This window comes from Nuphar pumila, chromosome 6 (assembly GCF_984573655.1).
Source record: "Nuphar pumila chromosome 6, dmNupPumi1.hap1.1, whole genome shotgun sequence".
Taxonomy (NCBI): domain Eukaryota; kingdom Viridiplantae; phylum Streptophyta; class Magnoliopsida; order Nymphaeales; family Nymphaeaceae; genus Nuphar; species Nuphar pumila.
Window position 1 is genome coordinate 44076226 of NC_143254.1, and position 9603 is coordinate 44085828.

At 41.7% G+C, this 9603-nt stretch overlaps 1 non-coding gene across 1 annotated transcript; it reads right to left on the reverse strand.

Annotated features, from left to right (window-relative positions):
• Window positions 1-7472: 7472 nt before the first annotated feature.
• Window positions 7473-7578, reverse strand: LOC149834748 (small nucleolar RNA R71). Its single transcript, XR_016432874.1, has one exon. It is a non-coding gene; the product is annotated as a small nucleolar RNA R71 (small nucleolar RNA).
• Window positions 7579-9603: the final 2025 nt, after the last annotated feature.

Genomic DNA, 9603 nt, shown 5'->3' on the forward strand with positions numbered 1-9603 from the left:
TGACGCACTAAGGCGTCATACCTTCTCAGAAAAGCTCGCCCTTCCGTAGAAGGTCCAAAACATGATTACTAACTCAAATCGCTAACGATCTGATTCTCACACCTGAGTCAAGCATGTAATCATGCTAAAACAGAAAGCGGAAACTATGAATTCATAGTTGGCTATCACAAACAATCTCAGAAGATCATCACAGCTCACCATAACTTTTTATGGTAAGCAAAAACACAAGATCTACGTCGGATCGTTCGGTTCGAGAGATATACGACCGGACAAGGAATTACCGCCCTAGAGGGTATACCTGATCTTGGACCCTACACTTCCTCACAGGAGTTCACCGTCTTTGCGACTACCCGTTCATGGACATTGTACATCCTCACAAAGATCTCCCACTCTAGCCGGGTCACCTGATCTGGGAAATGTATAACCTCACAGCGAAACCTTTGGGAGATCAGTCCCTAACAAATGCCATATCCAATGAAAATCATTGCGATACACGCATCCACACAAATGACCGCTCTCAGGGTCGATAGCCACTAATACAAACAACAAGATCAATGCCCGGATCACCTGGTCTGGGACATGTATAACCTCACAAGGAATTTCGCCCTAGATGGTATACCTGGTCTTGGACCATACACTTCCTCACAGGAGTTCACCGTCTTTGCGGCTACCCGTTCGTGGACAGTGTACATCCTCACAGAGAATCTACCACTCTAGTCGGGTACCTGATCTTGATCATACACGCCCTCGCAGATAATCCTTTGGAGATCAGGTGCTCGACAGATACCCCACTCAGTGATGCATGCATCAATAATCGACTGCTCTAAACCATTGACTGCCTCGGGGTCGATAGCCACAATATGGGCACAAGCATGCATATCGGCAATGTGCATCGTATCACTTCACATAGAAGCATAATATCCTACGCATCGTGTTATTGCCACAAGGAATATTGCAATCCTCAAATGGGCCCTCAAAGCATGTGTAAACGACACATGAGAACGCACAGATATGACAATCCAGTTGATTCTATAGGCGAAGGGTAACTAACTTTACCCGTTAGCCAAACAAAATAACTGAATAAGACAAGCACTCATAACAATGCTCGTAAAACATATAATTACCATAAAATGGCTCAGTCCATCAACAAGTAATTAAATAAATCGTAAGACATAAATCATTGCATCACAAGACATTCATAAGCAATCATACGGCAGTAGTTATATCACAATATGTAAGCAGCTTATAAGACAAGCGGCCACATCAATCCTAGTTGCCACCAGTTCGTAGATTACGAGTTGTATGCAATCACATCAATCATAAGAGATGCAAGCCAACAAGTGCTACACTACAATAAGCATCAAACAGTTCGACCAAGGGATAAAGCAAGTCACATGCTAATATGTAGCAACTGGCATAATGCTATTATTATAAGTATTTAACCAGTATGAGAAGCTCCTTATTACTCCGCAAAGAACTGCGTAAGCAGTTTAACCAACTAGAGTAACGCCTTGACAGGCATGCAAAGCTCAACGAGTAGCATACTGAACTATCGAGCAAGCAAGCAAATTAGTAGTGCAAGCGAAGCAGTAGTGCAAGCAAATCAGTAGTGCAAGAGAAGCAGTAGTTCAAGCGAAGCAGTAGTGCAAGCAAAGCAGTAGTGCAAGCGATGCTCACGACTCAACGACCAGTGTGAACAGACCTTATGTTTCGATAATTACGAACCTGCGGGTACGCGCAGGCAAAACGTAGAACCAACTGAAACTAGTTCAGGCGTCTGTTATTCTATGTATTTTAATAACCCAAATAGTCAGTTGAGTTCGCTCCAAAGGGACGGCTTTAGTCGAGAGAGGATTCCCCAAAGGAGGCTGTGTCACAGACGCATCCAACTTCTACAGAAGTGTTGAGCTAACTAATGTAGCCCCTTTCCCCTAACTCCAATGACTGAGGAGGCCGGATCGTTGCCCGTAGGGTGGTTGTTAACAACCTGTCCATTGGAGTTTGTACCGCTCTGTTCTCTCCCTTGACAGACAACCAGAAGCGAATAGGTACGTTAGGGGTTGCTTAACTAACGACCCATTCTATGCTGTGGTATTTAAACCACTCGAGCATCTTGCATGTGAAGGCGAATGTGAGGCCATTTATGTGATTACAACATTTTGCATTTAGCGTTGTTCGAGATCGCACGACCGTCTCATTCGATCATCGCAGTACTAGATGTGTCGTGCACGACTACAAGTACTCTAGGATGAAAGGGGTATAGCTCCTCAATAGAAGCCTCAACAGGAGTGTTTCACAAAGATGTAAAGTTTATCACCTTTACTTTATCTTTTGAAACAGCAGTACCTTGTGACAATATTATGCATGTGATTTTCTCGAATCACATCCGCTATCGGGGTATCTACATGCCTCGCATGACTCGACACCAGCCTCGATAGACGGGATACGGGTTTCTCAACAGAACACCCGCTAAGAAGTTCGCTCGAACCCCCAAATCGGGATCACCCGAGATATGCCAAAAAGGCGAGCAGAACCAGCCAGTCACATCCTTCCAAATGCTTCGATTTGGAGCAGTCTTTGATGCTTTTGCGCTGCTCCTTGAAACCTCAAGTCGACTCTATAGGACTGCACACACGAAGAGTCAGGATCCTTGCGAGGTATCCCTCTCCTTAGACGAGGATGTGCCTCTCGCTTCTGACTGAACTCTTGTCGCAAGAGGGAGAGGGGTAAATGCCCCTTGCATCCTCTACGAGGATGCCTTTAAAGCATATGCAAAGAGCAAGGACCTGCACCTCTGCAATAGCAAGGCAATACCAACACATATGCAAAAGCAAGAGCCTAGCGCAAAGCGCGACGGCAAAGTGAAGACTGTAAACAGAAGTGCAACGCATATCCTTTGCGCGATGCGCGACGGCAAGGTAAAGGACAAGGATCGCGAAACCGCATCCTTGAGTTAAATGTGTACTCGTATATATATATATATATATATATATATATATATTTAATGGTCCCTTTTTAGTTAATTGAACTTAATTCAATTGTCCAAGTCTTCTGTGCAATCTTCCCCTACCTTTGAGAGTTGCAAGCTTGCTGTCGTCCGCGAATGTACGCGATTGGCGGCTCGGGTCGCGGAGCGCGAGCTGGACCCGTCGTACGAGCTGCAAAAGTAACGATCTTAGCAAGCTAATACCAAATTAGAAAGTCAGGGGCACTAACACCGTCCTGACGTAATGGAAGCAGAGGCACGGACATCGTGCACATGCGCACCTTCTATAAGCGCAAGAAGCAGGGGCAGGGGCTGCGAGCCCCTGCTGACTTGCTGTCAGCGGACTCCGAGGAGGCAGGGGGGTCGCACCCTTGCCCGAAGAAGACAATGAGGGAGGCTTTGCCCTTCCCGCCGAAAGAGCAAAGAGGCAAGGGCTTGGTCTCTGCTTGATGAACACGCAAACAAGCAGGCGTGAAGCCCGTGTCTGATGCCAGGGAAGAGGGAGCAAGGAGGGGGCTCGACCACTCTCCACCTACCAAAACGCAGGGAAAAGATAGGGGATGACCCCTACCGACCTATCAAGACATAGGGAGGTGGCAGAGGCTCGACCCCCGGCCCACCCAAACAAGAAAAAGAGAGGGAGACGGCAAGAGGGCTCAGCCCCTGCCATCGCCCCCGAACTCAGAGAGGTGGCAAGGGCTCGACCCTTGCCAACCTACCGAGAACCCAAAGAAAGGAAGTGACAGGGGTTCGGCCCCTACCGACCTGCCTGATCAAGAGGCAGGCAGGGGGGGCTGCCACCTTGCCAACCATAGCACAAGGGCCACCCGAGAGCCCTCTGCTCGAGAGGAAGCGACGCAGGCGGCAGCCCTGCCGCCTGCCGAAAAAGAGAGTGGGGGTGGCAGGGGCTTGATTCCTGCCGGTCTGCTGGAGCAGGCTGACGACAGGGTCTCGCCCCTGTCGTCCCTCCGACGAGGAGATAGACCAGGAGGGGTGCTCGGTACCACCCTCCTGGTAGACCCAGAGCGAGAGAGAGGTAGGGGAAGGCACGGCAGGGGCCACTGGCCTTCTGTCGGCCTTCCAGCGAACGCAGAGAACGAGGGAGAGAAGGGCAGGGGTCGGGAACCCCTGCTGACCGAGCAAAAACAGGCGGCAGGGGGGGCGTCGCCCCTTGCCGGCTCTCCGAAAGGCGAGAGGCAGGGGCAAAAGCCCCTGCCAACCAGTTGGACACAGGCGGTAGGGGGTGTCACCCCTTGCCGACCTGCCGACTGAAAAGGAGAAGAAAAGGGCGGGAGGAGAGAAAGCAGGAGAAGGAGAGAAGGGGTGTACCTGGAAGTCATTGATCATGCATATAATTCAGGGTTTATTAACATTTAAATATGCATGATTTTATAAAATAATGTTTCAAAAACCCAATTTTATGATAGTTTTCGAGTAAATATGCTAAAATGATTAAAAATAGAAAATGCATGAAAAATAGTTTTATTTTACAATTTTATGCATATTTTAGTTTTTGTTATAGTCATAGTAGTTTTAGTTTTAGTTTTCAATAAAAATAATAATAAAAAAATAAAAATAAAAATAAAAATAAAATAAAAATTAGAGTTAAAAATTAGAGTTAGATATATTATGAAATAAGGTTAGTGTAAATAATTTTTTAGAATAGTTAGTTCGTTTGAGGTTTTTAGTAAATAGTTTGTTTTTTTTTAGTTTGTTGTTTTTAGATTTTTTTAAAAAGAAAAAAATAATAATAATAAACCAAACCGGTTTGCATTTGGTTTTTAAACTAAAATAAAATAATATAATAAATCAAACCGGTTCAAACCGGTTTGCATTTTTAAAAAGAAAACTAAAAAAAAAAATAAGTAACCGGCTTGAACCGGTTTGTATTAGTTTCAAACCGGTTCCAGCCGGTTTGGGGTTTTTAAAACCCACGAAATGAAATTTTTTCAATGGCTTCCCCATTCACGGCTGGAGCTCTCTTCGTTCCCCCTCTTTTCCTTCTTCTTTCCTCCCTTCTCCACTACCGCCGGACCCCTCTTTCCTCTCTTTTCCCCTATCTTCTTCCCCTCTTCCTCTTTCCCTTTCTTCCATGCCGGTGGTAGTGGACTCTTCAGTCCGGTGACAGCAGTGGTGGAGGAAGCCGCCACACCTTTCCCCAATTTCTTCCAGCTCCAGCTACGGTAAGTCTGATTTCATCTTCTTCCAATTCTTCATCTTCTTCTTCTTATTATTCGTCTTCTTCTTCCTCCGATTCTTCTTCTTCATCTTCTTCTTTTTCCATTAATCCTGTGTAAAAACAAAAAAAAGAATAAAAAAAAAACAAAAACGAGAAAAAAAAACAGAAAAGCATTAGAGTAAATTCTGTAGATATTCCAGATTTTTTTTTCCATTGTATCGATTTTTTTCTACCTGAATTTAGTATCGGATTCCTGTTTTCAACAAATTTAAAATTAGAGATTAGTTTTATAAGTCTGATCGTGCATTATATTTTTTTCTCATTCTATGAATTTCTGTTTTTGCATCAGTCGAATGTTCCTTTGATTTTACAATTTTCTGTATTGATCTTCATTTGCTGCTTTGTTCATTCATCATTTGATTTTATTTTATTTTCTTTTCTGTAGTTTTCTTCTGTTAATTCATTGCATTATGTGTTTTGTGTGCATTTCATTAGTTTTCGTGAATTGTCTTCTTTCATTAAGTTTTTAATTTTGCAATTTCCTGTTTGTTTTTTTTAAAAATCAGTTTTACTAATTGTTGCACCTTCCGATTTCTTCATGTTTTCAATATTGTAATTCCATGTTTTTACATAGTTCGGTTTAATCATTTCGTGTTTTGTTTAAATTTCTAATTCCCTGTTTAGCATTTGCATCTTTCCTATTTTTCCATTCTTTGATTTTTGTGTTTCTTCACTATATGAATTCTTTGTGTTCATTTTCTAAATTTTTGTTTGTTTAATTTTTGTTTTTCCCTATTTTTCCATGCTGAGTTCTCTGTTTTACATTACAGCTAATCTTAGTTTTTCATATGTGTTTATGTACTGAATTTCTTGTCTTTCTCATTCATTGATTCCTTGTTTTGAGTTCATATACTTTCATAAGTAGTTACTTTACTATTAGTTAAGTGATTAGTTCATTAACTGATAGACATTAGTTAATTGAGTAGTATTAGTTGTGAGTTAAGTAAACTGTTAGTTAGTTAGTTTGTAATCAGTAAGTAGTTAGTTAGATTTAATTAGAATTTATGTTCATTTGAAATTGTCATTTAGAATTCTTGTCTAATTTCCTTTTTATTTCTAGCATTTAGTTAGTTTAGTGTAATTTTCCTTCTATCTCTGGTACTGCTCGTGTTCATTTGAATTGTGAAGGATAGCACAGGAGTGGAGCGGAAGCGATTACGTGACACGAAGTACGAAGAATAAAGCTTCTTTTTGTTTTTTAGTTTAGAATTAGGAATTTGATTGGGTTTGTAAATATTGCACTTTACGCCCTCTGCGAAGGGTATTCATTTGTTGTAATAGTTAGTTGTTTTTACTTTTCTGAACATTTTACATTTCAATAATTCGGCAATAAAGAATAGTTTAGATTTGTGTACTTGAATACGAAATATTCCCGTTCCCTGAGTTCGACCCGGTCTCATCCACTAGTGAGAACCGGTTTTTATTATTTGATGTCTGGTTTTCACATGTTTTACATTTAAAAATCTTTTCAAAATTACAACGATTTAAAAGAAGACATCAAATTTTTGGTGCCGTTGCCGGGGAACGGCGTAATATTAGTATTCGCTTTATTGCCTAGTGTTTGTGTTGCATTTAGGTTTAGAACCACGTATGTGCATATCTTAGAGAAGAGCTTATTTTTCTGCACAGCCCACCTACTAGGACCCCCTTAGAGGTGACTGTGTACGATTGGTACCGTACACATAGATTTTATATTTCTCATGCATAATCTCTGTTATGTGTAACTGCGTGGTGTTTGTTTAGTTTTTGTTGTTTTTAGTTTACTCGCTTTGTGGTTTGCGTGGTTTGGCCGCTTAGTGCGTTAGTTAGGTAGAAAACCCAGAGTTAGGACGTGTGCTACATCGGTCTACTCTAAGGTGTAAGCAATGGCAAACGATCATCAATTGATCCGTCCTTTGAGGGAGTACTTCATGCCAAATACGTATACTCCCGCCTCCTGCATCACGAGACCTGATGTAGGAGCGAGCCATTTTGAGATTAAGGCCAGTGTGATTCAAATGTTACCTTCGTTTTATGGCCTTAGCAATGAGAACCCATATCGTCATCTCGATGAATTCCTTGAGATTTGCTCGACTGTGCGAATCAATAATTTTGGAGAAGATGCTATGCGATTAACCTTGTTTCCGTTCTCTCTCAAAGATAAAGCCAAGCACTGGTTAAAATCTCTTGAGACAGTTCGTATTACTACTTGGGAAGGAATGCAAAGAGAATTTTTAAAAAAATACTTCCCAATTGGTAAAACGAATCAGTTTCGTAAAGCTATAACCAGTTTTTCTCAAATTGAGGGAGAACAATTTCACGAGTCTTGGGAGAGATTGAAAGATCTTCTCCGCAAGTGTCCCCATCACGAGGTGCCTCGTTGACAGTTGGTGCAGTATTTTTATGACGGGCTTACTGAAAAGCATCATCAAATGGTTGATTCGTCTTGTGGGGGCACTTTTATGCTCAAGAGTGAGGATGAGGCGTGGTCTCTATTCGAGACCTTGAGTGAAAACACGATGCATCATACCTTGTCTTCACGGCTCGATAGAACTACATCTCTGTCTAGTGGTCCTAGGAAAGTTGGGATTTCCGAAGTTGGGTCCGAGTTAGAATTGCGTACCAAGGTTGACCAGTTGACTAGGAAGTTAGATCAATTCCTAGCCAATTCTTTGAGAAATCCAGTAGAAAGAGTGTGTGAGCTATGTGCTAGCCCTGCACACTGTGTTGCGGATTGTTCGACAGTGCCATTATATCCTGAATTAGTTCAGGAGCAGGTGAATGTTGCCCAAAATTTCGCTAAACCCATGCCCGATTCATTTACATCCTCATATAACCCAGGTTGGCGAAACCAGTTTATTTCCTCATCCCATCAGCCCTCCCAGACACAGTATAGACCCAGTAACCCTTCACAAGGTTACTCGCACCCCATTTTTCCACAGGTTCATCCCCCAGCCCAACATGCTTATACTCAACCCCATCCTCATGAGCCTTCATTTAGTCAATCCTTCCAAGATAGGATATTACAAGTTTTGAGCTTCCATACGCAGTCAATAGCCAAGCTAGAGACTCAAATGGGACAATTGGTTGAGACTTTCTCTAGGCAAAGCCAGGGGAACCTTCATAGTCAGTCTGTTGTCTCAAAGGGAGAGAATTCCATGTCATTTGACTTGCAACCCACTGATTCACATCATGAGCAAGTCGAATCTATTACATCCCTTCAGTATGGGAAGGCGTGTCAATCCACTCAGGAATCGACTCATGAACCTCATATCATTTCTACTAACGAGTCGATTTCCATGATACCTCAACAGAAGGGGTCTTACTCACATCATGCATTATCATCATATAAAGCCCCATTTTTTCAGCCTGTAGGATCACCGATTGTTTTTAGTAAGCAAGAGGTGCAGATGCAGAAGGTGCTTGACCAAGTCAAGCCTGATCATATTCACCACTTGTCTGAACTAGCATTCATTGATACTCGGTCGGTCCTAGACTCTCGATTCTTGACCAGTCTCTCAGATGAGACTAATCTCTGTTCTTCACGTCGAGAGAGTTATGATCCTACATTTGGAGGTAGAAGGGATGGAAACACAGTGCGTAGTGTCACAGATGACACTCTTTTCTTCATAGAGCCCGGTTGAGTCTGACTTCACGTCCATTGATCTCATGGACGATGAAGGATTTTTCCAGGGATCCGTCTGGCTGGGGACGTGAAACTTAGCGCTTTATGGGAGGCAACCCATAGTTTTTACATTTGTTGTTAGGATTTGTAGATTTCATTTGGTTTTATTTTTTCATTTTCTATCTTTTCTATGAGTTTCAGGTTTTGTTATGTATACATTGCAATTATTACATTCATAGAATGTGCATTTTTAATTCATGTCAGGTTATTCTACTCTTTCCCTCATTTATTTCTCTCATGTGCATTCACTTAGTTTCATTCAAGCATGGGGGAGTGCCACTGGGACAATGTCATTCAAGCATGGGGGAGGGTGTAGTTTGCACACCTTGATATTTCTGTTTACGTTCTTGCACATGTTTATATATCTCTCATGAAAAGTAGGTTTTTAAAGAAAGAGTTTGAACTTATATGAATGCTATTTCAAATCTGATGTTTTTAGAGGATTTTTAAGCCCCACGAAATTTTTTTTCTGACATAGATCTAAAAATTATGGTTGTTTATGCGAATTTCAAAGAAATGATGATAGATACATGTTAGAATTTATTTTGAATCACAAATATGAATATGCACAATTCTATTTTTGAAAAACTAAGAAAATGAACAAAAGCTTAAAAAATGAGCTCAAAAGAAAAAAATAGCATGTGTTAGGTTGTTTGGATAATTCCACAATCCTTAGTAGATGGAACTTAGATGTAAGTTGAAACTTTTAATTCC